Source organism: Sander vitreus, chromosome 5, assembly GCF_031162955.1.
Source record: "Sander vitreus isolate 19-12246 chromosome 5, sanVit1, whole genome shotgun sequence".
In the NCBI taxonomy this organism is placed as follows: domain Eukaryota; kingdom Metazoa; phylum Chordata; class Actinopteri; order Perciformes; family Percidae; genus Sander; species Sander vitreus.
Window position 1 is genome coordinate 5,397,026 of NC_135859.1, and position 26,349 is coordinate 5,423,374.

At 41.3% G+C, this 26,349-nt stretch overlaps 1 protein-coding gene across 1 annotated transcript in view; it reads left to right on the top strand.

The window, feature by feature from the left end:
* LOC144517915 (transmembrane protein 132C) overlaps positions 1–26,349 on the top strand; it is a 177,868-nt gene that overhangs the window by 105,681 nt on the left and 45,838 nt on the right. The gene's annotated exons all lie outside the window — the stretch shown is intronic.

Genomic DNA, 26,349 nt, shown 5'->3' on the forward strand with positions numbered 1-26,349 from the left:
AGCAGACAGACACAGTTTAGACCTGTGGTTAGATAAAAATTGTTGCTGTGCTCGCTGCAGGTAGCAGCACTCAGCCCGGCGGACAAAATGGATTGTGATGTAAACGTGCAATTGTCTACAGGCATTCTGACAAACATTCTGGTTGGTTCTCTTCTAATTACATCTTTGTAGTGTCTATTGAACAAGCACTCAGTTTGGATTGCGTGTTCACTCATTCAGCTCGCTCTTCTGATGAGCAACAACCGAGCGGTGAGAACAAGCTCCATTTGTCTTTAATATTGACCGTCAAATTTCTCACAAACGCTCCTTCCCCACAGATTTATCTTTAACTGAATAGAAGAAGGGACCCTGGCCTGCAGTTGGCTCCAATTAACCTCAAGATTGGCCTTCAAGATGATTGGCTTTTATACCGAAGCCTATTCCACTTAAAGAAATGCCTGGTCTGACACCAAATCTGTCTCATTTCTCTAACCTGCACAGGAGAAATATTTAAATAAGCCTATTAAAACTGGCCCTGGGCTGTTGAGAAAAGTATAGAAGCAGTATTGGGACTGGAGAAAAAAATAGAAGAACGGGGGAAAAACGAAAGGGAAAGAACTCAGCACGTGGAACCCAAATGAGCAGCTCTGCTTTCATTTAGAAGCAGATCTAATCATGCAGAAGACAAAAAGGGAAGGTGCGAGTCACATCCTCTCTTCTGCACTACAGCACTTGTGCGTGGCAACACTGACAAGCAATCTTTTGCTGTCCTCTGTTATCATTCACAGCCTAACTGGTTGAAAGCAGAACCCTGTCCAGCTGATAACGTGCAAGAGAAAGTATAGGATGTCACCGTAGGCTCTTCTCTCTGCACTCACCTGTTAAGCTGGACTTACCAGCCCTGACATGTAATCAGGCCCGTGTGTACACCTCAGTGGGCCACAGGGCTATCAGAAGCTGCACCCCGAGCGCCTCAACACAGCAGGGACAGATGAGATGCCACACTTTGTACATGTCACCTCTTCCACCTTGAACCTGCACAGGCACGCCCTCGGCACAGTCACATGATCGGGCGTGCATGTTTACACACACGGACTGAGTAATGTGAGTGATTCAAGTTCCAACCTCAAGTGATCAGTGGTGGAAGAAGTAGTCAGATCCTTTACTTCAGTAAAAGTACCAATATCACACTGTTTAAATACTCTGTTACAAGTAAAAGTCCTGCATTGAAAATGTTACAAAAGTAAAAATATGTAAGTATCATCAGGAAAATGTACTTAAAGTATTAAAAGTAAAAGTACTCATTGCAGAAAAATCCTCACATTTTAGAAACAGTAACACAGTTCTGTGTTTAATCGGCCAATTTATTTCAGCTGTACTTGTCGGCCTATATATTGTTGGGTAGTTTAATTTATGATAAAGCATCATATTTTTTATAAAATACTTAATTTGTAAAGTAACTAGTAACTAAATCTGTCAGATGAATGTAGTGGAGTAAAAAGTACAATATTTACCTCTGAAATGTAGCGGAGTAGGAGTAGAAAATGAAAAGAAAAGACTCAGGTAAAGTACAAGTACCTTAAATCTGTACTTAAGTACAGTACTTACATTCCACCACTGCAAGTGATAGTGAAGCATCATAAGCTGTCTTTGGCTTGTGGAGGCCAGGCTGAAAAGACAGAAGCTCCCCAGTTAAGCGATGACTTCATCGTCATTTGTGCCAAGACCATATATCCATGGCCGCCATTTAAAAAGACCTTGATGCAAACCTGCATGCTTTTTTTCGTAGCTGATGTGTTTGTCAGTGGTGGCAAAGCCACAATGGCATCTTAGTCATGTCCATTGGTGGAAGAAATATTCAGATCCTTTACATAAGTAAAAGTATTAATACCCCACTGTCTGTGGAGTAAAAAGTACAATATTTCTCTCTGAAATGTAGTGGAGTAGGAGTAGAAAGTGGCATGAAAAAAAAGACTCAAGTAAAATACAAGTACCTCAAATTTGTACTTAAGTACAGTACTTAGAGTAAATGTACTTAGTTTCTATTCCATCACCGGTCATGTCGATGACGCCAATCAGATGTTTCAGACACTTGTCGTTAGCCTATCATAGTGTGTGATCTAAGTCAACTCTCCACAGCCTCCAGATCAACCCACCATCTCCCACAGGCTGGAGGTCGCCAGGCAGCATCCAATGACTGCGCTGGATATGTAAATCGGTGCCATTAAAGCGCTCTTTCTTTAATTAGTCTTTAGACTTCATGACTGAGTGCTTCCAATTATGGATCGATGTCTCATTTCTGCACACGGACCTCTGGGTGCGTGGAGGCAGTTTTCCCATTACAAAATGCTTTATAATTTCTCCTCTGCCAAGACGGACGTTCACATTACACTCCCTAACTGCTGATCAATGAGAAATTCTGCTGCTGTAAGCCTACTGATATGTGTATAATGTGCACCGGAAGATTTTTGTATTTATATATATATATATATATATATATATATGTGTGTGTGTGTGTGTGGAGCTGATCAGATTTCAACAAAAATGCAGTTTGATTTATGGAGTGGCCTGTCTGGATTTTAACTGTGGATGTGTGTGTATAGTTGATGCGGTGAGTCGGGGAATATAGGGCAGATGTGTGTGTGTGTGTGTGTGTGTGTGTGTGTGTGTGTGTGTGTGTGTGTGTGTGTGTGTGTGTGTGTGTGTGTGTGTGTGTGTAATTGCCCTGGTAGTAATTTAGCACTGAGCTCATTAAACGGTGCATAAAAAAAGGGGCTAAATTCTGCTTAATACCTAAATGCACACCTGACTGGGAGTTATACTGGGAGGAGTTGCTGATATAGCGCTTTGAGACTGTAAAATGCTACTCATGTCTTTTGAAAATGGCCATTAGGGTCCATGTTCAGTTCCTAGAGCCTGTTAAAGCTGCTCAGGGGTTTTAGGAATCCAAAATGTTGACTACATTTATGTTAATTGGCTTGAAACAGTCACTGTGTCCACATGCAGTGCTAATGCTCATGTAGAAAAGTTTTTTTTTTAAAGGCATTTAAAGAAGAGGAAAGCTTCCAAATTTCTGATGCAGACAGATTGTAAGATGTGAGAGAAGTCAAGTAACTTATAAGTAAGAATCTGGAGCATGCAAGGTTAAATTATTTTCTCAGATGGACTATTATTCATCCTCTTTATTTTGTTGTTTGTGTCCACAAATTTACAATATAGGTTAATTTTTAAATTCAACATGTAATTACTTTGTTTTCACAAGAAACAAAATTAGTCAAATTGTCATTACAAGGGCAGCCTTTTAACAGCTTGTATTGTTTGATGGCTAGAACACAGACAATCATTTGCATAATCAGTGATGTATGTGCAGTGGAATGTAAGAATTTCTTGGAAAGAGAATGCATTTAAAGTCTCTCTGCACATTTGGAAGCCAGTCTTTCTACCAGCCATGCATGAAAAACAATGTACGCTAATGGAAAACGGATTTTTAATACCAAAGTGTGTATGTGTGTGTGTGTGTGTGTGTGTGTGTGTGTGTGTGTCACATAGCTTTATTGTGACACTCTGGATTTAAACAGATCTCATAAGAACTCCTGAGAAGGTAGGAGTTGTGCAAGAGCTGACTTTCCATCACTGCCTCTCACCCCTCTGATCCTCGCCACTGCGTGGTAAAAGGCAATCCTGTCCACACAGCCTCCGCATCACTTCCTCACGAACACTGTAATTATCACAAACAAAGCAGCTCCATTTACGCACATGTTTACATGGAACAACAGGAGTGTAACTTTAAGTGACTTTAAAGGTCCAATATGTAATATATTTACTGTAGTAAATCCAAAAATGACCCCAATGCGTCATCAGATATTAAGGAAACGTGCTAAGTTGAAATACTATGTTTTCTGACAACAATGCTAATGCCAGTTTTCTTCTTTTGAAATTTCCGTTCCATGACGGAATTTCTGTTTGTGTTTTGGCCCGTGTGTTGGTACAACCCAGTCTCATGGCAGTTCGTGTAAATGTCACGTTATTTTTAATCTATTGATACGTGTTCACAGGGACGTTTTTCTCGTTTTTTACGTGGTGGCCAGCACGAAATACCCTACGGGGAAAGGACGCGGGGACACAATAGCCACAATAGCCACAATAACGGGATGGCGGAGGTTGGGTTTAGGAAAAACACTACAGGGAAAGGGCGCCTCACACGCCGGGAGACGGCCGCTGGGGACACGCAGTAACGGGACGGTTATGATTAGGAAGACTACGGGAAACAAAACACCACACACGGGACGCGATACCCACTTGCCCGGGTGAAAGCCCTGTGTTGTTTGGCCCATCCACCACCCCAACCAGCCTTCCTATGTGGCTTTTTATACTACTCCCTACCATTTTCGTGCTGTGACCACGAAATATGCCTCCCATTGAAATACATTACTTCACATTTTCGTGGTGGCCACCACGTAAAAAACGAGAAAAATGTCCCTGTGAACACGTATCAATAGATTAAAATAACGTGACATTTACACGAACTGCCGTGAGACCGCACTGGTTGGTATCAACTGCCCAGTTTGACAACCAGGCCGTGTTGCCAGATATAGCTGTAAAAACGTAAATCCAGCGCGCTACAGCTGTAACGTTAGTACAGCCATGAAAGCAGCAAACAAACAAACAGGATCAACAGAGATAGATTCTGCCAGACCTAAAATAAAACTGGCATGTTTCTAACAGTTGCGTGACCAGAGACGTAACAAACCCCGGGTAAATATTGGAGATGTATTTGAAAGATGGAGACAGCTTAGAGCCCAAAAGGACGCAGAGTTGGCTAATTTCCTCCTGAATAGGTAGCTAAGCATTATCTTCAGGCTAATTTATCACAGCTACAAGGGACGGGCATTTTATGTCATTTCAACATTCGTGTACTCACATTGAATTATATAAAGTACCCTAGTTGGTTACACGAAAAAACAATTGAGACACAGCCAGTAAAGTGATCCTGACTGGTCCTGGCTAACGCTATCATGCTAACCCTGCTAACTGCTAACGTTACCAGAGGACCAGGCAAGCGGGCCATGGCTGTTTACAACGTGTAGCCTGTTCAGCGGCCGTAGCCGACAACAGTGAGTTATTTTATGCCAAGAGAGGGGGGCTGGGAGGGCCGTGAGTTTGTAGTGTGTTTAGTGATTGTTGCTGTAATTCTAAGCCAATAAAGTGTGTTCAGTCAGGTGGAGAGGACGGCAAGGTTGTGTTATTTTTAGCGGAGAGGATGGCGATGTTGTTGGATTTCTAAGCCGAAAGTGCTGTGAAGTAATGTCTGGCTATGTGAGACAAGCGTCTAGCAACATTGTTGTGGATGCTGCGGTCAGCCTGGCAACCAACGTGAACTTCGAGTCTAGGGAGGAGGGGGCGGGGGAGACGACTCTCTACAGTATTTTGAATTTGTACTGCAGTAACTATTTTAAACACTAGCAGTAAGTATTACATATTGCACCTTTAACTAAATTAAAGTGTGCACATGTGAAAGTGTACATGCATTCATTTTTGTTTATATTTAGGATTATTTTTTGGGGCTTTTATGGCCTTTTAATTGATAGGCTAGTTTGAAGACAGGAAAGGGGAGAGAGGGGGGGATGACATGCAGCAAAGGGCCACTTGTCGGATTCGAACAACGGGCCGCTGCCAAGAGCTCAGCCTACATGGGGCGCACACTCTACTGGGTGAGCTAGGGGTTGCCCCGTACATGCATTAGTTAGAGTAACACATGACTGTGTGTGTCACTGTATGTTTGCCTACAAGCCTTCATTTTTATCACCTTTATTAAAAAGTATCCGCTGTAGTTACATTTAGATCTTTTCTTTTTCATAAGATGCTGGCACAGATCTTGCTTGGCTGTTACAACAAATTTGACATCTGGCTCTGCTGTCCTTATTTACCACCGACCTGCTTGCAAAACAGATTCTGTAATATGGAGCTTGATCCTCTCCTGGTCTCTTTCACCCTTGTGTCTCACAGAGTTGGAGCTTAACTTTACACATCCTACAAGCAGAGGGGGGGTTAAAAAGCATAGGTTGTAATAGAGCACCATTGATCTGATGGTCTGGGTGCCTCTGGTCAATGCCTCTTGTGTGTTCTCCAGGTTCTGTTGCCATGCCAACGGTGGCAGAGCTGAAAGGACCCCAGGTTTTGCGGGTCTTTAAGGACTTTTCCGAGGAGGACAGGCGCTGCCAGTGTCACAGCACCTGCAGGTGCAAGGGCAGGCCCGGACGGTACATGATGTCACCCGCACAACAACCAGGGGGAGCATGTAGCCGGTGGAGGGGACAGGGAGACTTCATTTGCACAAACAGTTGCATCAGTGCCCCAGGGCTCAGTGTCTGCTGCCCCCTAGTGTGTGTGTGTGTGTGTGTGTGTGTGTGTGTGTGTGTGTGTGTGTGTGTGTGTGTGTGTGTGTGTGTGTGTGGATGAGGTATCAGCAGCCTTGCTGGCCGTTTTTCTGTGGTTAATGCCTGTTATCCAGCCTTGAGATGAGTGCTTTGATGTGGGGAAAATTGAGTGTAACTGTCGGGACAAGTAGCAATTTATTATATTGCAATTTGCTATTTAGATTAGCTTTGCTATGAATGAGACAGATATAGAGTGCAACTGACTGGGAAGTGATGTCTGATGCACAAAGGTCTGAGGTCACCGGTGATAATAACTACTGTCATTAGGGATCCATTACACCATGGAGCCTACTTCAGCTGATGGACTCTAATGATGTTGCACGGCAGAAAAGCATTTAGTTTTGATTAGACAATTGTTGGCATGGTGCATTTCATTAGCTCCAAGATGAGATTTTGTTGTCTAGGAATTGATATGCCACTGGTTGAGCCTGGGCTTACAGACAGCACCCTGTGTCCCTCAACGCAATCTGGAGCAAGTTAAGAAACAAATGGAATAATGGAATATTCCCCTCCTGCACCCGGCATCCTTCCCCTCTTCATCCCCCCGAGACAAATCAACTTTTAACTAGCCTGTCTTGAGATGTAGTGTCTGTACTCTCTTACCGCAGCACATTATTGTACTGATAAAATGTATGTGTAAAATATTTAGTCTCTTTGCAGAAGCTGACCAACCTGCCACCTAAACATTTTATTGAAGTGGCAGTACATTATTTGAGTGAAATAAATCAAAAGCAATGGCCAATGTCCAATTCAAGGCTAAGTTAGTTATTTACAAAGACTGAATTCTGCCTATTTCCATGTACATTTGATCAGCTGTGTGACAGTTTGCATTACTTTGGGAGGGAGCGAGACCAGCTGAGGAGAGAAAGAAAGAGAAAAAAAGAGAGTGTGTGTGCATGCGTGCGTGCGTGCGTGCGTGCGTGCGTGCGTTCGTGTGTTGAATATTTTAGCTGATGAATGCTGCAGAACACCGTTAAGCTAATCGGAAATTTGATCCTCTTATTGGGCTTGATGCACACAAGAAGCCAGAGGCTCTTGGTTTGCGCCATGGTTCATTATAATCGTATAATTAATAGTACTCAGCCCTTTTCTCTGTGTGCACGTTAGAAAGGGGTAAAGAATAAATGATTATATTAAAGGGAATCCAATGCCTATTATAAGTGTGTTTTAATTCAGGCACTGTAGGTTATTTGAAATGTAACAGCCCATTCCTTTTTTTTATGAGCTCCTGAAGAATAAGATAAATGGAAATTGCATTTCCCAGAATGTGTTTCTTGTCTATTGGGAAGAACAAACCAGTATGGTACGGAACACCTTTTTGAAAGTATGAGTGTCTTACTGTATTATAGCTTTTTCTTATCATTGTTGTAGGAACTTTATGTCCTAATAGCTGACAGTAGAAATGACAGGAAATGAGTGGAGAGAGAAAAGGGGAACAAAATGCCATCTGGGTGCCCCATAGAACGCTTTTTACATAATATGTTTGGGAACATAGTAGACAATAAACCAAAACCTTGTGTAAAACAAACACATTGGATTATACTGGCTTTTTAGGTACCGTATTTTCCGGACTATAAATCGCTCCGGAGTATAAGTCGCATTAGTCAAAAAATGCGTCATGAAGAGGAAGAAAACATATATAAGTCGCACTGGACTGTAAGTCGCATTTATTTAGAAATTTATTTCACAAAATCCAAGACCAAGAACAGACATTTAATCTGGAAAGGCAAGTTATTAAAGTACACAACAGCACACAGAACAAGGGGCTGAATACGGTAGGTGTCAGGTATGTTAACGTAACGTAACTGCACTGTTGACGAGCCTCTCCCAGCAGCACGTTGTTCAAGCACCCATCTGTGGACTCGTTCCTCCAGCTCTGGCCTTCTGGATTTCAGCGCGCGACTAGTTTTCTTTGTTTTCTTCATTGCAGTAAGATCTTTTCGCCAGTCCCTCACAAGTTTCTCTCTCACTCCAAACTTTCGTTGCTGCTCGATTACCCTTTTCGGCTGCGTATTTTACTACCTGCAGTCGCCTGCAGTTTCTTTTCTTTCTCAGTTGTCTTTAGGAGCAGCATATAGTTGTCACAAGCCTAGAGCGCCTCTCGCGGCTGTAGACGGTAATGTTTTCAGCATGAAATAACATTTAAAACATGTTAAATTATAAATATTTTGATATATAAGTCGCACCTGACTATAAGTCGCAGGAGCAGCCAAAGTATGAAAAAAAGTGCGACTTATAGTCCGGAAAATACGGTAGTTTGTTATGATCCATGGTGGCAGAAGTATTCAAATATAGTCTCAAAGCCGTGCATTCACAATAGGTATTATCAGCAAAATATAACAAAAGTGGCAAAACATGGCAAACATGTGAGTGTTAAATTAATATATTACATTCAAACTTACATTATTATTATATACTTATTATTACATTAATATATATAAATTACATTACATTATTGGATTATTATTATTGATTCATAAATATGATTGATTTGTGCGTAACTATAGCAGATTATTGTAACTACTATATCTACTGTTGGATATTTTAGTCTGTAACATCTATACAAAATATTAATTAGCAAAATTACTAACTAAGCATGTAGTTGAGTAGCAGTATAAAGACGCAGTACACTACTTGAGTACTTTAGTACTTAAAACCAGGGGTGTCGGACAGGGGGACCGAGTACCCTGGGCCCTCATGTGAGAAGGGCCCAAAAAGATGATAGAATGAATAGCTGTGGATGTGGGAAGGGGGCCATAGAGAGTGCCTTTCTACAGGGCCCAGAATTGTGTGCTACGCCCCTGCTTAAAACATCCGTTTACTGGTGGTAGTACTGCGTATGTGAAAGAAAGTTTTAAAAAAACCTTCTATGGCTTCAGAGGGAGCTGTGTAAAATCTGATATATTGCCTCAGCCACATGTCAAAGTGTCCCTGAGCAAGACACTGAACCCCAAGTTGCTCCCCGGATGCTGTATGTATAGCTGTCCACTGCTCCTGATACTTAGGATGGGTTAAATGCAGTAATAGAATTTCACTACATTGTACTGTGTGTATGTGACGATTAAGAATAACGTTTGATCCTTTTGTTTGAAGTGGCAAGTAAGTAAAGCTGGGGGTGTGGACATTCAAGTCTACATAACACTACTAGGATAACACACGTGAATCTTAGACTGAGCTATCGGTGGTTGACTGGCATTGTGGGTAATGTAGGCGGCAGATTTTGAAGGAAGAAGAGTGTTTTGAAGAAAAAAAAGACGATATAGTACATTTCGTTCTGTTGCACTGATTTCTTTTTTTTTTTTAAACTGTCCGATGCTAAATTGGTGTTTACCTCAGGGTTAGTCTGAATTAACAGAAGTACATTTCCAGGATAATTGGAGCAGGATGTTCCTCACCTTCTGTTCTGGGAAACAACAAACTTCGAGCTAGCATGCTACACGCTGAAAATGGCAAGTTTTGAGGAAAAATTGCTTGGTTCTTTCAGGTAATGATTGTAAAGATTTACACTAGACACTACACTTTGCATTAACCTACGTCCTGGACTAAACACATGCCCATTGCACACACTATATACACCAACTACCAAGACATATTCCTTGTAAGTACTTACTTGCCAATAAACCTGATGCTGATTCTGATTCTGAGCTTAGCGCCAGAGCGCTGTGGAGATACTGTAGGTCTGGCAATGTGAGACTAACTTAGGGTTAACCTCCGGGATCAAAGTAATTACAAATATGTCCTCCACTTTACCTCACAACAATGCTTTCCTCTTTAAATATTTCATCTGTATTCCTGTTTAACATCACTGGCTGCTGTACAAATTGTACTGGATATGCTCAGGAGATTATGTCATTGCATGACAGTGTGAAATGTACTGTACTCAACTAGAATTTCTGTGTTGAAAGATTTACGCTTCCTGTTGTAAAGAGTGTTACCAGAATCTATGTTTTGGGTTTTTTTTTCATCACACTCCTACATTCCTAACACAACATTTAAAAACAAGGCTTTTTTTTTTTTAAAGCCCAGTTTAGTATTTCCTCTATTTTTGTTTGGCTAGTTCAGAGGTGTGTTAATGAATGTCAGTTGACGCACCATAAATCAAAGGTATAGTATTGGAGGAAATGATAGCAACATGAAGGATGATCCGGCTCGCCTGATTGTATCACCAGTCTTTCACGGCAGCCTTCATGTAGGAAACACTTTGACATGTTTGCAAAAACTGGAATCTCGCACAAGCACATGGATCCATATACTGTACACACACTGGAATGCTTATACACGCCCACACGCCCAACACAAGCCTATACGTTCAGAGGCAGCTTGGTATTAAAGTTTAATCAAATGTAAAATTGGCATCGTTTTCAATGTCATATTGACAAGTTAATGTTGGGCGCCGGTGGCTCCCGTCAGCAGGCACTTTGTACAGAGGGATCTGTATAGCTTACATCCTGGAGAGCACTCACAGACTGCAGGAACATACTGCTGCTGTCAGGAGAAAGGGGAAAAAAAGGTGCTTCGAATCTGGTGTTTTTCTTTTCTTATTTTGTGTCTAACCTAAAAGGAAATTCTATATATTATTTAGCCAAGGCATACTTGAAGTCTGTTCGAAACCGTCTCCGAGTGTGATTCTTGACATACTGTAAGGGCGTCAGTTTATTTACTTTTTCACTTCTTTTTTTTTTTTTTTTTTGGTTTAGTCATTTATTAGGCAAACAGCATATATCAGATTACATTTTTCAATTGAAAAACTATCGATAAAAAAAATAAAAAATTGCAAATCATTTGTTTAAGAAAGTTATCTATAATCGGTCATGTTGCTAAACCATGAACTCAAAGTAACCCTGACTGATACTATGAAAAATTACAAGAAAGAAGAAAAACAGAATTCAGTACAACAGTGCATTCCAGTAATTGCTTGTTTTACATATAAATGTTTTGTGTGAAAACAACTCTCCTCAGCTACTTATACATTTTTACATTTTACCTACTAGTGATCAGCACGTTCTTCCAACAGAACATAATAAACATGTACTTTTCATCCCGTCTGACAAAATTATTCAGAAACATTATAGACTTCAAAATGAATATGCTGTGTCATATCTATTGTTTTTTTCAGCCGGCATTGCACTTATTTCTAAATCCTCACGTGAATCTAGTCTACTCTTTTTATCTTACAGTAAATTGTCTGTATTCTTGTCTGCTTCCTCTCTCTTCTCTCTGGCTCTAACTCTCTTGTGGCCACTACATACAATATATCTCTGCATAACCATGAACCTTGAAAGCCACAGAGGCAGCTACATCTCGCTGACATTTATCACTATTATACTCCTTCCTGTCTTCCTTTTATTTGAAAGTGTTTCAGGGGGAGTTTACGCCATTTTCTCCTCCTGTCACTATCTCTCTTTCTATTCTGGACAGGGCTGAATTGAGCAGGTCCGCTGGGTATAGGCTTCTGAGGGCGCTTTGCCTCCTACGCTTCCTCCCAACTTCGCAACCCCCTCTTCCCACCCTTTGGCTCTCCCCCCCCCCCCCCCAGTCTTTCCTCATGTACTTTCACAGAAACATACTGGGTAAGAAATCTTTGGAATGTTGAAAATTTCTTTATTAGGAGTAACCCCTTGAGATGCACCATCTCGTTTTCGAGGGGGTCCTTAACAATAATTGAATATACAGTACAATCATAATTAGACACAACAGTTAACAAAACAGACAAACAAAAAACAAAAACATAAATGTAAAGATTCTAATGGACTGACCATACCTGGCTTTGTACTCAAGTTTCCTCTGTCTAACTTGTAGAAGTTTAACATTTCTTTTGTACAACTCTCCATACTCTTCTGTGAAATTAGCCTGATAATTAATATAATCATTATAATAAGTATCCATGGAAGCTCCAGTCCATATGCAGTGTTTCTTCTCTTTACTTTTCAAATCAATCCGGTATACCGTTCACCGTTGTCTGCCTTGACATTTTGGACTTTAAATACATTCAGAGTCTGAGTGATTTGCTTTGATTGCAGAGTGGCTAATCAGAGGGCCGTGACAGTGTCCCTTAAGGACTTTGATTTTTGGTCCGAGCTCCCTCAGCAGAAAAAATTGTGCTTCATGCTGTGACCATTAGGGTCCTTTTTGGAAATCAGGCCTAAAAAGAGGCTCTGACCTCTGAGCTGGATGCTTGTTGGAAGTGGCCCGGCATAATTTACTTGTAAGTCACATTCTATTCATTCAATTCAATTTCATTTCAATTCAATTAAATTTTATTTGTAGTGTCAAATCATAACAGGAATTATCTCAGGACACTTTACAGATAGAGTAGGTCTAGACCACACTCTATAATTTACAAAGACCCAACAATTCCAGTGATTCCCCCAAGAGCATGCATGAATGCATAAGTGCGACAGTGGCAAGGAAAAACTCCCTTTTAGGAAGAAAGCCGAGATAGGGAGGCAGTGCGTCATGACTGTGGCTACACACCTTCCCCCGCTGGTCTAGGCGAACGCTGCAACTCCTCACTCCCTAACTATAAGCTTTATCGAAGAGGAGAGTTTTAAGTTTACTCTTAAAGGTGGTGACGGTGTCTGCCTCCCGAACCCAGACTGGGAGCTGGTTCCACAGGAGAGGAGCCTGATAACTAAATGCTCTGGCTCCCATTCTACTTTTAGAGACTCTAGGAACCACAAGTAACACTGCATTCTGGAAGCGCAGTGCTCTAGTGGGACAATAAGGTACTATGAGCTCTTCAAGATATGATGGTGCTTGACCATTTAGAGCTTTGTAGGTCAGGAGAAGGATTTTAAATTCAATCCTGGATTTTATAGGAAGCCAATGCAGAGAAGCTAATACAGGAGAAATATAATCTTTTTTCTTAGTTCTTGTCAGAACGCGCGCTGCGGCATTCTGGATCAGCTGGAGAGTCCTAAGAGTTTTATTTGAGCATCCTGATAATAGGGAATTACAATAGTCCAGCCTGGAAGTAACAAATGCATGGACTAGTTTTTCAGCATCGTTTTGAGACAGGATGTTCCTAATTTTGGCAATGTTACGAAGGTGAAAAAAGGCTGTTCTAGAGGTTTGTTTTAAGTGGGCGTCAAAGGATATATCCTGATCAAAAATGACTCCTAGATTTCTGACAGTAGTGCTGGAGGCCATGGCAATGCCATCTAGAGTAATTATATCTTGGGATAATGATGTTCGGAAGTGTTTAGGACCCAACACAATAACTTCAGTTTTGTTTGAGTTTAACATCAGGAAATTGTAGGTCATACATGATTTGATATCTCTAATGCATACTTGAAGTTTAGCTAACTGACTGGTTTCGTCTGGCTTGATTGATAAGTATAATTGGGTGTCATCCACATAACAGTGAAAGTTAATTGAGTGTTTCCTAATAATATTGCCTAGAGGAAGCATATACAATGAGAAAAGAATTGGTCCAAGCACTGAGCCTTGAGGAACATCATGGCTAACTTTAGCGTACTTGAAGGATTTATCGTTGATATTGACAAATTGAGATCGATCAGAAAAATAGGACTTAAACCAGCTTAGTACGATTCCTTTAATGCCAACTAAATGTTCCAGTCTCTGTAAAAGGATGGTATGGTCAATAGTGTTGAATGCAGCACTAAGATCTAATAAGACAAGTATGGAGACAAGTCCTTTGTCAGCAGCAATTAGAAGGTCGTTAGTAATTTTCACCAGTGCCGTCTCTGTGCTATGATGCTTTCTAAATCCTGACTGAAAGTCCTCAAATAGACTATTCCTATGTAAAAAGTCACATAACTGATTAGCGATCTTGGAGAGAAAGGGAAGGTTAGCTATAGGTCTATAGTTGGCTACGACCTCAGGATCGAGGGTGGGTTTTTTCAGAAGAGGTTTTATCACAGCTACTTTAAATGACTGCGGTACATAACCTGTTAATAAAGACATATTGATCATATCTAGTAATGAAGTGTTAACCACAGATAACGCTTCTTTAAGTAGCCTCGTTGGGATGGGGTCTAATAGACAGGTAGATGGCTTTGCTGAAGAGACTTTTAGCATTAATTGTTGAAGGTCCATAGGAAAAAAGCAGTCTATGTCAGGTCCTGTTGTTCTTTCTAGCACTCCTGCATTCAAAGGTGAACCGTAAGAAGTTAAGGGCAAAAGGTGATGAATTCCATCCCTAATTGTTATAATTTTATCATTCTAGAAACTCATGAAGTCGTCACTACTCAGAGCTAGGGGAATAGATGGCTCAATAGAGCTGTGGCTGTCAGTCAGCCTGGCAACAGTGCTGAAAAGAAACCTTGGGTTGTTCTTATTTTCTTCTATCAATGATGAGTAATAGTCTGATCTGGCATTTCTGAGGGCCTTCCTATATGTTTTCAAACTGTCTTGCCAATCTAAATAAGATTCTTCCAATTTGGTGGAACGCCATTTACTTTCAAGTTTCCGTGAGATTTGTTTTAATTTGCGAGTTTAGGAGTTAACAGAGTCTAAAGTCGTCCGTAGGCAGGCCGTAGCACCGTCTACAAAATTATCAATTTTGGGAGGGACTAAAATTAACATAAAGGTCCTCTGTTATATTAAAGCACGACATTGAGTTAAATGCTGTTAAATTTAGCTATAGCACTGTCAGAGGCATCTAGTGTAGAAGGTTTTATTTAATTTCGTATAGTCGGGTAGTAAGAATTCGAAAGTTATTAAAAAATGGTCTGATAAGGAATTCTGTGGAAATACTATTAAATCTTCAATTTTGATGCCATATGACAGCACAAGGTTGAGTGTGTGGTTAAAACATTGCGTGGCCTTATGCACACTCTGACTGAAACCAATTGAATCTAGTAGTGAGTTGAAGGCAGTACTAAGGCTATTGCTGTCAACGTCCACATGAATATTAAAATCACCTACAATAATTATTTTATCTGATTTTAGGACTACACATGACAAAAACTCTGAGAATTCAGATAAAAATTCAGAATACGGGCCTGGCGCTTGGTAAACAACAACAAATATAATTGGCTGTAATGTTTAAGATCAAGAACAAGACTTTCAAACAAGTTATAATTAAGTTTAGGTTTAGGATTGGTTTTGTCAACAGGTTTGAGTCAAATATAGCTGCAACTCCCCCTCCTCGGCCTGAGTCTCTAGGAATTTGAGTATTACTATGACTGGGAGGAGTGGCTTCATTTAGACTAACATATTCTTCATGGCCCAGCCATGTTTCAGTAAGACAGAATAGATCAATTTGATTATCTGATATCAAATTGTTTACCAATATTGCTTTAGAAGACAGAGATCTAATATGTAATAGTCCACATTTGATTCTCCCATTCTGTTCTATCATTGCAGTGGTTGTTTTAATTCCAATTAGGTTGTTAAGTATAGCACCTCGTTGGTTTACGTTTGATTTTACCGATCTCAGTCGGGGGACAGACATTGTAGTTATGGGATTATGAATGGGTGGCTGCTCCAAAGGAAGCACAGAGGAGCGTGTAGCTCTGTATCTGTGATTACTGATATTGATTCTTACTGGAATGATATAGCTGGTCTGTGGGTTAGCAGAGTTATTTGTAAAGGAGTGAGAGCTTATGGGAGAGTGAGACTGGGAAGTGCGCTTGTGCGTGTGTTTACGGGGCGCAAACAGTCAAAGGTCTTGGTCTGCACCCAGGTCTGGGTCTGCACGGCGTGCCGCAGATTCTTACATAGCATCTGGCTGCCGCGTCTATTGGGATGAATCCCGTCCCTGCTGAACAGGGAGCCACGTTCCCAAAACAGATTAAACTTGTCAACACCTATCTTGTGGATGTTGCATGCATGCTGGAGCCAGGTGTTGAGGATGAGTAGTCTGCTAAAAAGGCATACTCCGCGACCTCGACATGGAAGTGGGCCCAAAATAAAAATTCTTCCGAGTGCTTTTTAAAGCTTCAATGAGAGTACCAAAGTCTCTTTGTGCGCTCACGCTGCTGATAGGACATGTTATGTCCACAATGGACCATGATGCGTTTAATAGAGGTCGGGAGTGAGGGTATCAGGTCCACAGCTTTAGCCAGGATGTCTGCAACTTTGGCTCCAGGAAAGCAGTGTGTGACAGCATTAAAAAACCTTATATCTCGGGTGATGGAGTCACCAATAAATGTGGTTGGGGGGGGGGGAGCGTGAATGGCCGGTGGCAGGAACAAAACAGCCAGTATTGGTTTCAGATGGACAAGGAAAAGAGGAATATTGCTTATCATTCGGTGGGGGAGATTGTTTTTGAGGAACATTGTCATTTGGCCGGTTCAGGCAAGGGAGGCCATCGGACCGTCTGACTACCGCATCCGTCAAAAGTTTTCGCCACGAGGCAGCGGTCCTCTCCCGTGACGACATATGGTCAGTCGGCTTTGAAGCGGGGCGAGCCCGGTTAACCATATCGGCCGTTACCGGGGGAACATTCGGCTTCGACAGGGCATCGAAGCGACTAGAGAGGCTGAGGGCAGGAGGCGATGGAGCCCTACCCGAGGCTCTTTCGTGGCAAACCACTTTAGTCCAGGATGGCCTGATGGTCGATGTCGAGCAAGAAGATGGATGTGGGCAGGCGGATGGGTCCCAAAGCGCAGTATCCTGGAAAGCCGCCGAGAGAGTTGTGATTTTGAGCGATTGATTTTGAGCAACGTCCATGTAGGCTGTTAACAAGGCATCTTTGGTTTTTAAGTCCTCTGAGAGCCGACGAACTTCTTCCCTAAGGTCAGAAATTTCTTTAGCATTTTCAAGCAACGAGGAAATCCTGTGGGGAAATAGGGACTCGCCAGGTGTGGAGGTAGCCATGGAGCTGGCGTTAGCCTGAAGCTAATGTTTACTACTCGTAGAAAATGTGCGGTCCTCCATGCACAGGTACGTAGATGCTGGCTCTTTCTAGAGACTAAAGGCTACCAGGGGGCTAATAAGAAACAAAAAACTAAGCAATTAGTACAACATTTTTCTCGAAATACTGTGTTCCTCCGTCTGTCTTCTCTCCCTCCATCACAGGTCTTGTGATGACCTAGACCTGTTGCATATCAAATATATTTTGAATGAACAACCAATACTGTTCCTTTTAGTTTAATTTTATTTCTGTGTCATGGCAAACATTTGGCCCATCCCATATGGGATTACAAGACACCACTACTTAACATCTTCCAGTCTCACATACACAAATCATGTGGAGAAATACATTAATAAAAGGAAAAAAAACATAAGAAATATCTACAGATCATCTTGATAGTGTTTTTTTTCTGACTCCTGCGTTGCTTTGAGAATCATACATGTCTACAACATTAATATCTGTTTTACCTTATTAAACAAAGTGTGGCGAGGAGTGGAATATTTAAATATAAATACTAGAAGGGTGAACTAAAGATAACTAAGGAGAGAAACTAACTTAGGAACTGACAACGCCACCTGGGGACTTGCACCCCGGGATATGAAAACCAAATTCTGATAAGGACACAGAATTGAAACTGATGAGGCAGAGACAGTAGGTCAAACAGAACAAATGTTTTTATTAAAAATGATCTAAAAGACGACAACTATAACAATACTAAAACTCTAATGAAGTACAAATAATAAACTCAAATCAGTGGACTGGGGCTTCAGTGGGGGCAGACTACTGAAAGGATACCCAGTCTCCCTAGTCTGGGGGGCAACGCTACAAACACTACAACAAAACATGCACTAACGGAGTCCCAGTGCCTACTTGCGTGCAATGGGAGCGAGGTTCGACACGGTGCCTAGCCGCCCACCTGAGGACACCCAGGCCACACCAAAACAGCAAGAGAACAGAAAGAAAGACACTCCTGAAACAAAGAATAAAAAATTAACAAAAAACAACAACCCCATTGGTAACTAAACAATCTCAGAACATATACTCAAGTGAAATAAATATATTCAAAGTAAACAAACTTACTAAATAAACCTAACAAAAACAAAGTAAAACAGAACAGCAACAGGTGAACCTAAAACACAAATAGGCACGTTAGTTGGGGGGGACAACTTGAAATCACCCAGAGAGACTAAAAATGGGGACCCTACTCACCACCTTCAGCAGGCAACCACCACCAGGGACCAGCAAAAGGCTAAACTGAGCCAGCTGAGGGCTCTTCTACTGCACCTGGGCAGGGGGAGGAGCTAAGGGAGGAGTTTTGCTGGACTACTGGAGTTGCATTCACCACCTCACTGTGGTTCACTACAAAAGCATCACGCTGTTCACAATCAAAAGGAAAGTAGAAAACAAAAATGAAATCATTTTCTATATGATTTAAACAACACATCGGACAGAGCCGCTTTTCTTCTTCTATATTAACATATCGTCCAGTTTCAATAGTTGAACTAGTAGTGTTTTCATATAATATGACAACAATACTAGTCAACTGTTTATGTGTCTGCTCATTGTTCCCTCCACCTGTCCTTCCCATTCACCTTAATTCTGTATTTACAGTAATGTGTTCCGTTTAATAGACAAAACATCCCAGGGTTGGGTCAGTAACAGTCAGGGCAGTAGTTACCATTGAGGTCATGTCTTTTTTTTTTCTTCAAGAAATCTTGGTGTTAAAAACAACGTGAGTAGGAGTTTACAATCTTTAATTACAGTCCAAATTCTTCAATTTGACACTGTTAAGACCAAAAATATAAAGGGATTTCATAATTGTGGGGAAGGCTTTAACATATAATAAGAAAGAAGAAAAAAATCTTATTTGCTGTAAAAAAATATATATTTTATTACCATTTGGATTAATATACAAAAATGTAGAAAAGGACATGTTCAGACTTTCTGTATTTCTAAATGTTATGGCCCTGGTAATAGTGAAGTGTAGTTTGATCAGCATTTGTTGTAGAAATAACAGCAGCAACAGCAAGTTTGAAAGCTTTGAAAATACAGTACTTTCACATGCTGCACCACTCGTTGGTAAGATGTTATTCACCAGACCCATGATCCATACATTACTGTAATAACAATGCAGCATGAGCTCGATAATAATATAAGATAAGAGGAGCGCTTCAACACAAAACCCGGGGAAATGGAGGAAGCTGTGATGGACCTTTTTCACTATTTTCTGATGGTTAATCAAGAAATTATACGTTAGTTGTAGCCCTGATGATATATGTGTTTATTAGTCTCTTAAAGAGAGGGACTTTCTACTGTTGGCAGCTGAGGATTATGGCAGAGCTGTGATTTCTCGTGGCTTGTTGACACAATTGCATAAAACATTTTTAATGTATAAACTGATTTACTGCATTGTGAATTTGACAAACTGCAGCTTTTGCATGTACTAGATGGTTGAGTAGAGATGCGAACACGTGTAGCTGGCATTATATTTCAAAGTCAAGACATTTGTTGCATAATTATGTTTATATTAGATTCAGACATACTTCACCTAGCATGAGTGATTAGGTCCAAAATGTTTGCAGGCACACATTCTTGAATGGATGCTCTCGGGTACAGTATATACTGTGTATGCACATACATGTATGCATAGCTAGTGTGTGTGTGTGTGTGTGTGTGTGTGTGTGTGTGTGTGTGTGTGTGTGTGTGTGTGTGTGTGTATGCGTGCGTGCGTGCGTATGTGCGTGCACTCCTGCGTGCATGCGCTTCATTGTGCTGCCTGGTCTATTGCTGTTCCAGGTGACGGAGCGTGAGAACAGCAAAGCTTCGAGGTGCTGCTTTCAGGCACCACTGAAGCCACAAATTTGATAATTTTTTCCCCTCTACAAGTAGTTTAGAGTTGCATGAGGCCCCCCCTCTCTATCTCTCTATTTCTCTCTCTCTCTCACGCACACACACACACACACACACACAGCTGCCTCACACTGCCGTGGACCGCATCTCCTGGTTCCAGCAGCCTCCATTATGCATCTTCATCTGCCATTCTGTTTCCGTTCAACATCTCTTGTTTCAGTGAATCAGCAGCATTACGTGCTGCTCTCCTGAGGTTTGTTATGGCCCTTCGTGGTATACACTCAGCATCTTACTCTGTGTATCTTATACGTAAAACAGACAAAAGTCTGGCCTGAGCTTCAAATGTTTTACCAGACATCACTCTGTTGTTCTAATGTTAGAAGAATACAAAAAAAGACAGATTTCTGGAACACTTGATCTACGAGTTGAAAAATCCAGAAATTGGACCTGAAAATGTCACTTCATTTATCCTTCAAAGCTTCTCTATCTATCTGTCTCTTATTATCTATTCCCAATTGGGTTAGGCAGTGGGCATGCAGATCCTATCACATCAGGGGGAGATTAAACAAGGAGTGTCACAATGACACAGTGAGTTTGATAATGGGACAATAGAAGCTCTTTCAATTACAACTCTTTCTCTATAGAAATCTTCTAAAAAGGAAATTCCTCCAATAACTTTGTCCCTTTTCTGTTTATTCATTCTTTAACACTCTTGCAGCCTAAATTCAATAGCTCTCTAACATGCTCCACCGAGATGAGATGGAGCCAAATCACCTCTGCATAAGAGCTTTTTAGACTGTGTAATTAGTAAAGACAGAAGCTGAACAATACAAGTTTGGAGTTGTTGATGGCAGGTTTGGAAAGGACATGCGGAAGAGAATAGAAGGAAGTTAAATATGGCTGATTGGACCTCTTCCCAGGACTGTGTGTGTGTGTGTTTACACTGACTGATTGACATCTTCCTGAGTCTCTTGTTGGTAGGACAAATGACACCTTGATCATTCTTATTGGTAGATGAAGATTTGTGACCTAATAAATTCCCATCAAAGCTCCGGCCGACCTTAAACCTGAGCAGAGGTGTAATATCAGCCAGAATAACTGAAATCACCTGTGTGGGTGTTCGGAGGCTTTACACTATTTATGTAAACCTGAAAAGCTACCTGCTTAACACTTGGTTATTTAGCCTTTATATATTCACAAAGTAGATCTGAAACTCGTTGATTAATCGTTTTGGTTGACAGAACATTGATCTGCGGCTATTTGGATAACTGATTAAACGGTTAAGGTATTTTTAAAGCAAAAATGGCAAACAATTACTATTCAGACTTCTCAGTTGTCAGGGTTTGCTGTTGCTGTGTCATAAACTGAATATCTTAAAGGGGTTGTACTCAATATTCAGAACACTAATATAGCAGTAAACAAACAGCTGCTATGTAAAGATATAGGGGAGTAATGGTGTTCTGAGCAGAGAATAAAGTCACACTCCCTCTGTATGTGTAGAGATCTAGAGCTTCTCTGAAGTTCTTTGTTTTGACAGCCGGTCCAGCCTTGTGTGCAAGTTATTGCATGTGAGTGCTTTGTGTGTCGGCGTCGAGGGCCGTGACAAAGCGCCTGTATTTGACGAGTTGGGATAACGGTCTGCGAGAGCTGAGTGGCAGGGACGTCATTAGGCCTATTTTAGGGGTGCTGAAGCTCCCCTAAAATGTTCCTAAATAATAATAAGAACAACAATAATAATTAGATTTTTTTTTTTTTACAGTGCACTTTGTATCACTAACTACGGTGAATCAATCTTCCTTCACCATTCATCTGTGTGTGTCGGTGTGTAGTGTGTCTGTTTTAATTATATTTTACAACTGTCAGCTGGTCGAAATGGAAGTGTTAGAGGCTCAACGAGCGCCCACGTGCACGGTAACGGTATGTGGACGAGCCAGGTAGAGAGTTAGCTACTGAAGAGAGCCAAGCGGCATTAAAACAAAGCAGAGAATCAAGGATTCTGCAACTGTATCAAGCATCTCATTATCACTAACCGTATCCCCATAACAAATGATATATATCCAGCTACAAAATAGCCAAGAAGTCGGAAGTTAGACAGAAGTACAAAGAGTCGTTGTGCTATCAAGATGATGCACGGTCTCGTTGCATTGGGGTGTGAACTGGCAGCATTCAGAGCGTTGCAGACCGGAGCGTTGCAAGTAACTGGAGGATTCATCTTGTCTCGTCGCTACTCACACACACACACACACACACACACACACACACACACACACACACACACACACACACACCAATACACACGCAGATGAATGGTGAAGGAAGATTGATTACACGTAGTGAGTGATACAGAGCTACGTTTTCTTGAGGTAAAGGAGAGGGGATATTTTGGTATGCTATGGAAAACAATAGTCTAGCTAGAGTGAACAAGCGGAATACAAGAAATAGTTAACCTAGCAAGCTATCCACAGCTCTTTATTCATTGCCAATAATATAGCCTATCTCTATAGTATTCTAAAACATTGAGCAGATGGACATTCTGAGATATTTTAGCAGAGAGAAAGAGAAGTAGGAGATTGGCAGGGCAGTTGATTCTGAGGGAGCCGGCGTGACTGAGGTCAGTAATGGTCTACAGGTCTAAGGAGGGGTGTTTTGTTTTCTTCTAACAATAAGCATATATGCTAGCTATATTGTGACCACCTTCACTTTCTGCATTCATTGGCTGTGATAAATGTAATAAATATGTAGATGTTGCCTAAATGTAGGCTAGGCTAAACAAGAGCATATGCCCACAGATACACATGTGAAAATAAAATGAAAGCAATCCTACATACAGTACATACATACAGTATCGTCCCTGCTGTGTGGAGGCAATCCAGGACCTTTTTTTTTCTGAACATAGAGTACAGCCCCTTCAAGCTTTTAAACTGATTGTCAGCAAAAACAAGCCATTTAAAGACATCACCCTGGGCTTCTGGAGCTTCTGGTAGCTTCACTTCCTGGGCACTGCCAAGGTGCTCTTGAGCAAGGCACCGAACCGCTCAGGGCGCCTGTTCAGCAGTCGCAGCCCACTCACTCTGACATCTCTCCATTAGTGCATGTTAAATGACCTGAGCATGTGTGTGTGTGTATTTCAGGCCTGTGTGCAGTGTGTAATAACAACAGAGTGTAAATTGTAATTTCCCCATTGGGGATCAATAAAGAGTATAAATTATAGTATAAATTATTTGTTTTTTAGCCAAAAGCTAGATGAGAAGATTGATACCACACTCTTATATTTTGGCTTACTATTTGTGACAGTAAGTAAACAGTGTCTTGGAAATGTCCAAACAACAGACGTGTGAGAGGCTACTGTCACTAGTCATCACAACCATCTCTGTTATTTATGTCAACCATTGGCTTTACATTGTCACGATGATGCTACATAAAGCATCTTAAACGGATACATTATGGTGCTAATTCACTCATGTTGTCACTGTGTGTCCTACGGATCTGCTGGTGTTGTTGTGATTAATGGGCATCCTGAATGTGCCTAAACAGCATCCTCAGCCATCTCTCTTCTATTCTCAGTGAGCCGGTTGTCAGCGGTCTCGAGCAGCACCTTGTCAAGTCTGATTTCCCCCTCCAGTTGGCTCTCTGAAGCCAGAGGGCCAGCTGCTTCCAACTTTAGGGCCTGTTATCTTCCAGGTCCCTCTCTATTGCCTTTGGCTTCCCTCTGGTCGTCTGTCTGGCCTCAGATTCAGTCGAACCACAGCTAGTTTACAGATAATCATCAGGCTGAGGCCAGCTGTGTGGCACGCATCCACAGGTCCATTGTTGCTAATTGAATTAGACCCCATGCTGGAAGTGACAGGGAAATGAACAGTTTCCCCCGGCGAGCGAGCCATGTGATCAGCAGACTCAGAGAGGGCAGGTCGGATCAGGATTGCACACTGGTGTATATGGTCGATGTCTGTGACTCAACGTCTGAGTTACATTCACCCCGACACTGATGTTTCTGTCAGGTTTCATTTTATGACGTATGTCAATGGGGTCAAGTACAGCGGGCAATCAAAAATCCACTGCTGCCAGGCCTTACATGAGGTAAAGAGGCTAAAATGTCTGTTTATTCTTTCCTCTCTTTGCCATCTGCTGTTATAACTTATTGGCTAGCGAGATATACAACCTGCAGCAGCTTCGGTTTTTAAGAGTCGTCATAAAAAATGCTATAAATAAACCACTTTCACCATGAACACTGTATTTATTATAGTTGCAGCTTTCACGATTTTTTACTAAATCACAAACACATTCTCCATAGACTGCCATAGTTTCCATTCATTTCCATGTCATCAATCAAAGTCAACGAACAGCCAACCACACTTGTCCTTGATCTCAACTTTGCACTACGCCAAGATACTATTTCTTCTCTTCCCTTTGCTCGTCCACATTTTTGTATTGTTGTTTTTGTTGCATCTTTTCAGGTCCTCTTTCAAAGTTGTACGTTTCTGTCACAGAAATTGCTAACTTAACAGCATGTCTGCATGTTAAAATGAAGCAGAGGGACTATTTTTACAATATAAATTCGTATAACCTTAATATTTTGTTGGCATTTTGTTATTGTAGGAAGAAGAAATCTCATAAAAAAACCTCATAAAATTCATAGCATTCGCAGCTGCTGTTAAACTCTGCCAACTGAATTGTGCGGAGGGAAATAATTGACAACTCTGATGGGAGAGGGAAAAAAAGCTAATAACAGTCAACTTTTCTGTCTTTTCTGGAGGCTCTTTAACTTTGTGAGGGTGTGACTTTAGCTGTACAGTGTAATCAAACGTTTCTGCTGTGTAGGCACTTTCATTCTTTTGCTTGTCAGTCTGTGTGTGATGTTTGCCAGAGCAAAAGTCTGCCTGTGCTATAGAAAGTAGGCCATTTGGGCTGATGGCTGACGGCTGACACAGGTCCTGTGTGACTCTCGGTGATTCTGTAGCTCTCAAAGGTTTATTTCTGGACGTTCAGCAGCACGTCATCTGTTAACTTTGTTTGCCTGATAAACCTCGTGGCTTGACCGCTCTGAGATAAGCATCTGTTTTTTTTACCACAGCATTGTGGGGCGGTTATGCAAGTCCATGATGTCGCACTACGCCTTCAGTGGCTCGGTTGCGCTGATTGGTACGCCGTTATAAAATGTGACACAAGTTATTTGGTTGTCATCTTAATTATTCATACACACCTCTGTTGGATGTGAAAATTGGGTTGTTGTCTTCTCCTGCGCAACAAATTGTTCATTCTCTCAGAATAAAAGTGAATAATATGAGAAGGATGTGGAAATAATGTCAGACCTATGTGAATATGAGAGCAGTGGTTAAAAACAGTTTCTATTATTTATTGTTTTACTGTTTGTAGTCCCCTATTCATAATGTACGATGTTATACATTTGTTCTGTTGTCTTTCCAAGATGTACCTCACATTATCTCTCTTTGCTTTGTTTGCTTAACTGAATTGGGCTTTAAAAGTTCTCTTTTTTTTCTGCCTCATGCTTTACTGTACAGTATTTTGTACATGTTACATTCACCCTCCTCTCCACACAAATCACCATGTGGATTTATTCTTCTCTCACCATGTTCAAATTACAAGAAGCTGTTTTGTGCCGTGTGTGTCAGAGGCTATGCATGAAATTTACTGGCCCAGAGTCCCACCATTTGAAACGCAAGACGTGGCTAACAGATCTTGTGCCATTTCCCATCTCCTCCGGCTCCCGTGTAAAGCTGACCTTTCCTTCCTCGAGGCTATATTTAAACTCTGAGCACCAGAGACTTATGGCGCCACAGGAAATTTTATTATCAACGCTCTCCATTCATCTGACTTAATTCAGGCCTGCCGCAGATCGTGCCAAAGTATGTTGTATATTTACGCTCCGCTACGGCAAACAAGGGCACTGGTGACAAAACCGACCAGCAACACCTTAGCGGGGGTGACACCTGGTGAAGCATTCCTTTGAACTGCTCTAAGGACCAGCCATGAAATGATTCTATTTATATCATCTGTGGAAATGTGTGAGAGGAATAAAGAAAAAAGGGGCTGCGATATTATTCTGTGAAGCAGAGGATTGACTAGAGAGCCAAACACAAAGGGACTTGACATTTTGTGCAATCTCAGTTGGTAAAATGACATAGATTTCAACCACAGACACATTCATCAGCTACACTAACTGTTACTCATCATTAGAGCAGACAGTCGGTTCAATGAGCTCACAAACGCATATTCTTTCTTCTCTCGCCCAGCCATCTGCTT